The sequence below is a fragment of the Sorex fumeus genome, unplaced genomic scaffold (assembly GCF_029834395.1).
Source record: "Sorex fumeus unplaced genomic scaffold, SorFum_2.1 ptg000094l, whole genome shotgun sequence".
Classification (NCBI taxonomy): domain Eukaryota; kingdom Metazoa; phylum Chordata; class Mammalia; order Eulipotyphla; family Soricidae; genus Sorex; species Sorex fumeus.
In genome coordinates, this window is record NW_026606151.1 from 1037911 (window position 1) to 1043910 (window position 6000).

At 57.8% G+C, this 6000-nt stretch overlaps 1 protein-coding gene across 1 annotated transcript in view; it reads left to right on the forward strand.

The window, feature by feature from the left end:
• Positions 1 to 3620, forward strand: part of ITPR3 (inositol 1,4,5-trisphosphate receptor type 3) — a 278545-nt gene extending 274925 nt beyond the window's left edge. Inside the window, exon 59 of the mRNA XM_056132261.1 lies at positions 3603 to 3620. The gene's annotated coding sequence lies outside the window, so the exon portion shown is untranslated. The remainder of the gene's footprint in view (positions 1 to 3602) is intronic.
• The last annotated feature ends 2380 nt before the right edge of the window (positions 3621 to 6000 follow it).

Genomic DNA, 6000 nt, shown 5'->3' on the forward strand with positions numbered 1-6000 from the left:
CACCTGCCCCCTCACATACCCCAACTCTTCCCTCACACACCCCACCTGGCCCTCACTGCCTCAGCCCTGCCCAGCCCTTCCTGTGGGGGCCCCGGACCCTCTTTCCAGGCCTTTCTCCTCCAGACCAGGTGCTGAGTTCTGGGTCACTGTTTATTGCCTCATCAACTTGTTTTCCTTGTTCAGTTGCTGTTTTTCTCTCTGTGAGAAATTAGGTATCTTGGCACGGGCTAGAATGCACCATCATTTTTTCATTAAAATTAATTGAACTATTTTTTTTTTCACGTTCTGGCTCTTCTTCCTGAGGTAGGGCTCTCTGAAATTCATTACAGTCACAGGTGAGCACGAGGCGTGTGCGCCCAAAGCAACCACCCCAGGGGCTGAGAAGCAAAGCTCCGACCTCCCCCTATCCCCAGTGACCACGAAGATGCCGTCAGCCCAGCCCTTGAGCCCCAAGTGGAGGGTTAGTGGAGCCCAAGGTCCAACCAGCTCCGCCTGGCTGCCCCTGGGGCACTGTCTCCCTGACCGCCCCCGGGCTCCTCCCTCTCTCTGTAGGAGGTTGGAGGCTTCTCCCCTCCCAGAGACACCTCCCAGAGTCCTCGACACCCCTTTTGTGGCTGTCAGAGGCATCCCATCAGACCACACCGCCTCCCCTCCCCTGGCCCAGAGGAACCTCCGTTTTGTTGTTGGGGGAGGGGAGGAGGAACACATCCGGCAGTCTCAGGGCTTACTCCTGGCTCTCTGCTCACCCTGGCAGGGGCTCAGGGGACCACATGGGGTGTCGGGGATCGAACCTGGGTCGGCTGCATGTAAGACCAGTGCCCTCCCTGATGTGCCACCTCTTTCTCTGGCCCCAGGAACCTGTATTGAGTCCCTGGCAGCTGAGCCAGGAGTGGACAGGCAGGAACAGGCCTGACCCCAGGGGAAAGTTGCTCCATATCACTTTATCCCTTTCTTGGATGGATTTCTGGAGCAAAAATCAAAACACAAATACTTTTCATGTAGTGGTCATGTGACTACATTCTGGCCTATGGAAGATATGGAGAAACTCCCAGGAAATTGCTTAAAGATTGTTGGCAGAAGGGCCGAAGAGATAGTATAATGGGTAGGGCACTTGCCTGGCACGTGGTCAACCCAGGTTCAATCCCCAGCACCTGATATGGTCCCTGAACCTTATCGCAGGTGATCCCTGAGAATAGAGTTGGGAGTAAGCCCTGAGCACCACGGTGTGAACCCATAACAAACATGGCTGGAGCGATAGCACAGCGGTAGGGCGTTTGCCTTGCACACAGCCAACATGGCCAAACCGAGTTCAATTCCTCCGCCCCTCTCGGAGAGCCAGGCAAGCTGCCGAGAGTATCTCGCCCACACGGCAGAGCCTGGCAAGCCACCCGTGATGTATTCAATATGCCAAACACAGTAACAACAAAATCTCCAATGGAGACGTTACTGGGCCCACTCGAGCAAATCGATGAACAACGGGAGGGCCTTTACCTTAACAAACACAAAACAAGAAAAACAAAAAAGATAGTTGGCAAGACTCCTTTGCCATTCTAATTTGTCCCTCATCTACTGGTGGGATGAGGATGAGATAGCTGGTGCAGAGGCAGCCATCCTAAACAATGAGGTGAGCGCAGAATGCATGCAAAGCAGAGCAGTAGTGACACGACTGGGATCTGAAGTCTCTGGCTGGGAGCTGCCGTCACCCCAAGGCCACCCCACGCAGTCTTGTGCATGATCGAGAAATAGACTCTGTATTTGGTTCGTTGGTATTTCATCTGTTACTCCTGTCCAAACCCTAAGCTATGCAATTCTTCTGACCTGTTCTCCTCACATATCTAGCTGTCCTGGGAAGTGGGGCTCTCTTGGTCCAGCAAGACCTGAAGACATCCCCCAAGGAACTGACCTCCCCAACTTCCCCCAAGCTGTTCCCCGTTCTCCCACTGCCCCGGGATCCCATCGCCAGACCCTCTGAAAGCCTGTTGCCCAGGCACCCACCCTGCCGTCATGGGAGGACGGAACGTGGGGACATGGCTTCCGCACGCCTTGCAGTGGGTGGGGATGCCAAGACTGAGAGGCAGAGAGACCCAGGATGGGCTGTGTGCAGCACTGACTTTGGCGGGGCTGGGGAGGGTCTCCAGCCAACCAAGCTGTTGAGCAGATGTGAGAGCCCAGGGGTTCTGGGATGCTGCTTGAATTCTGAGTGGTCAGTCAGTCACACCTGGCAGGCCAGCGGGTAGGTGAGGGGCAAAGCCAAGGTCAGGGCCCAAGAGGTGAGAGCCCACACCTCTCTATGGTTTCCTGTCCCAGATTTGAGTCTCAACAAATGCGCTTAATTTCTTGAGACAGAAAAGAACATTCTGAGGCCCCCAAGCACAGCCGCAGCCCTGGGGATCCCTGGAACCACAGAACAGGGACACCTTTGCACCCCTGGGACCCAGCACAGAATGCCCCGACCCACTGGCCAATCGTCACTCAGAGTGGCCCTCAGGCTCCCCAGGCACTGCTCAGAACTCTCTAGACGGAGGGCTAATTTGAGTGTGGGGGATCAGCGCCCGCAGAAGCCAGCAGAGCTGTTGCAGGGCTGGGCTGGGACTGAGGGCGGGGGTGGGAAATGGAGCCGCAGGCACCGGCTGACCCAAGGAGGGGGGGTGTGCTGTGCATATCGGGTGGTGTTGTGCTCAAGGTTCAGATCCCTACTTGCCGAGAGATCAAGTGCACGCACAATAATGCAAAGGAGCTTTCTTGCAACTCGAGCTAGGGTCCAAGTCTCATGCAATGCAGTGAAGTCTTGACGAGGACCCCGGCTCCAAATCACAAGCAGTTCATATAGGGTTCAATTAAGAAGCGGTTTATGGACTGGTCTATTTTTAGCATTGCCCTATTGCAACAGTGGTCAACAATGAACAGTTTGGGGCTTTTCCAGGGAGGGTGCGGCGACCCCTCATGTCTGGCCAGACCCAACCGCCCAGTTCTTATCTGGGTGCATCACTCAACTGGGAGTTTACCAGAAACGGCAAGTCCTGCTCAAGGAAACAGAAACCGAGGCCTAATTGAGACATACTCTTAGCTGCAGCCTGTCATGGCAACAGTTTGACCCACACGGTGCCAGCTCCCCAGGGTCAGGCAAGATCAGACGCACCATCCAGGAGGAATGGTGGCAGAGGCAGGTGGAGTAGAGGGCCAGTTGGCTCGCTTCTAGAAAGTTCCCTGCACTGGAGCCAGGCTGCCTTCCTAGAGGCTGGCGGGGGAGGGCCCAGCTCCCTACCCCCTCTGCATGCTCCTGGGGGTCTGCCCGTGGCTGGCCAGCACAGCACAGATGTCCCCACCTGGCTGGGCCACAGGATGTCACCTGAGGAGGGGCAGGGATGTCTGTCTGGTTCCCGGGGCTGTTGGCTCCCACACGGCCCGTCACTGTGGGAGTGGGAACAAGCCTGGGGGGACCCTCCCGCTCAGGGCAGACGCATGCAGGACTGGGCTACGGAAATGCTCCCCCTGCAAAGAGGTGGGCCAGGGTGGGTTCCTGCAGAAGGACAACCCACACGCACACGTGCACGCGTGCACACACACACGAGCACAAACATGCACACACCTGCATGCTGCAGCCCCTCCTGGGCACGAGTACAGCCTCCACTTCCTGCTGCCTCTCGGCTTCTTGGAGAGAAGGTCCCCCCTCACGGGGACTCCAGAGGGGCCCCAATGTGGGCTGTAGGAGCTCTGCCCGGGTTCATGCACCCCCTCCCCCACCCCCGCCAGGACCCACCTGTCCTTCGTGTGGTGACAGTGTGTGTGCAGGCAGAGGCGGGGCCCCGAGGAGGTGGATGCCCTCACACTGGCAGGGACTCTCTAGACCTGAGAGTCTGTAAACAGAAGCCACTGGCCGTGTGGGGAAAAGGTGCCCTGGGCTTCCACGCTGCCGCCTGTGGACTCCAGCTCCAGGCAGACTCTCCGGGCTACCTGCTGGGTACCCAGCAGCAAAGATACCCATGGGACAGGCGTGTGGGCTCCTGGGACTGAGCCAAGCTGGGAACTGAGAGGGGCGGGCACGCATTCACCGTGTCTGCTATGTGGTGGGGGAGGGGGTCCCCGCTCCCCCCGCAGCCCCAGAGAAGAAGCCAGCCCCGGCCCACCACTCCTTGCGCAGGCCTCAGGCCACTGACCAGTGGCTACTCTCCAGTCTATGCACACACTCTGGGGGTGACAGTGTGTGAGCGTGTCAGTGTGTGTGAGCGTGTACGAGCACATGTGTATGCATGTGTTAGTGCATGCATGTGTATATGTGTGTGCATGAGTCTTGTACATGTGCAAGTGTGTAAGTGTGGGGGTATGTGTGAGTGTGAGCATGTGTGTGTAAATTATGTGTGTATGTGTGCGTTAGCATGTGTGTGTGAGAGAGCTATGTGTGTGAGTGTGTGTGTGAGTGTGAGTGTGAGTGTGTGTGTGTGTGACACATGCTGCCAGCTTCCTTGGAGGCAGGATCATATCCCCGGGCACTGCGCTGCCTGCAGATGTGGGTGCTTCAGAAACTCACTGAACCCTGAGAGGCAGGGCGAAGGCTCCCATGTTCTGCCCGTGGGAGCCCCAGGGTCAGTCCTTGGTTCCCCATCGTCCCCCCACAGCCCTGACGGGTGGCCCTGACGGCCCCCAGCTCTGCATCACACTCCCTGGAGCACCCCCCCCTTAGGCCTGCACGCTGGGCTGTGCAGTGAAGGAAGGGCCCCGCTCCACAGAGAGAACTAGTGAGTGGTTGTGCGACTCAGGGGAGGAAAGGGAGTCGAAGTCTGCAGACGCCTGTGTGCGCGTGTATGTAGACACCTGTGTATAGACACCTGTGTGTAGACACCTGTGTGTGTAGAAACCTGTATGTAGACACCTGTGAGTGTGTGTGTAGATACCTGTGTGTAGACACCTGTGTGTAAACACCTGTAGTGCATGTATGTAGACACCTCTATTTGCCCATCTGTGTCCCCTGCTTGTGTCTGCGCCCCCCTGTGTTCCCACCTGTGTGTATGTCAGTGTGTCGGTCTGTTGCCTGCCTGTGAGCTCTGTGTGTGTATGCATGTCTTTGTACCCCTCTGTGTGTGTGCTCGCCTGTGCCCACCTGTGGGCCTGCCTGTGTGCATGTGTGCATTTTTGTATGCCTGCTTGTGCCCACCTGTGTGCCTCTGTGTGTGTGTCTATGAGTCCATCTGTGCGGGTGTGTGCCCTCTGTGTGGGTGTGTGCCCTCTGTGTGGGTGTGTGCCCCTCTGTGTGCCCGGGCCTGCCTGAGGGGTGGTGCTGGGGTGGGGCCCGCAGCATCCCGCGGCCGGCTGGGGAGCTCAGGTTGGCCTCCATTTGCTTGACAGGTGTTGGCAGCTTCTCTGACTACGATAATGAAGAGGACGGGGTGCTAATTCCTTCTCTCTTTATTGAATCCACCAATCCTTCGCAGCCTCGGGCCCTGAGAGAGGGTGATTAAAAGACACTTCAGCACGCTGGTTATTGCCAATTAACAAACTACACAATAAACAATTAATAAAGCCACGGAGGGAGGCAGGGGAGGGGCCTTGGGGCCCAGGCCCCTGGGTACCAGCCCTCACCCGGCCCAGCCCCACACAGGAGCGGCTCCCGGGGCTCTCAGCAGACGGAGGAAGGCCAGGAAGGGGCCGGGCTAAGCCACTGGGACAGTCCCCCAGCCTCCGGCTGCCCTTGGTCAGCCCCAATGCCATTAACACACCAGGGTCACCGTGGAAGCAGGGGCTTGCCCAAATCCCCAGGAACCACCCCCACCAAACACACACACTCACATACACACACACACACACACACACACACACACACACACACACACACTGACCCCCATTGCTCATGGCTTCAGCTTGACAACCCAGCCCAGGGCCACTCCTCCCCACTCGGGGATGTGCAGCCAGGCTAGCCCGACGGTGATCAGAGTTGGCCCCTCGCCCAGGACACCTGGCAGGGAGTGGCCCTGCCACTCAGGACAGCTTTTGGGGGACAGTGCT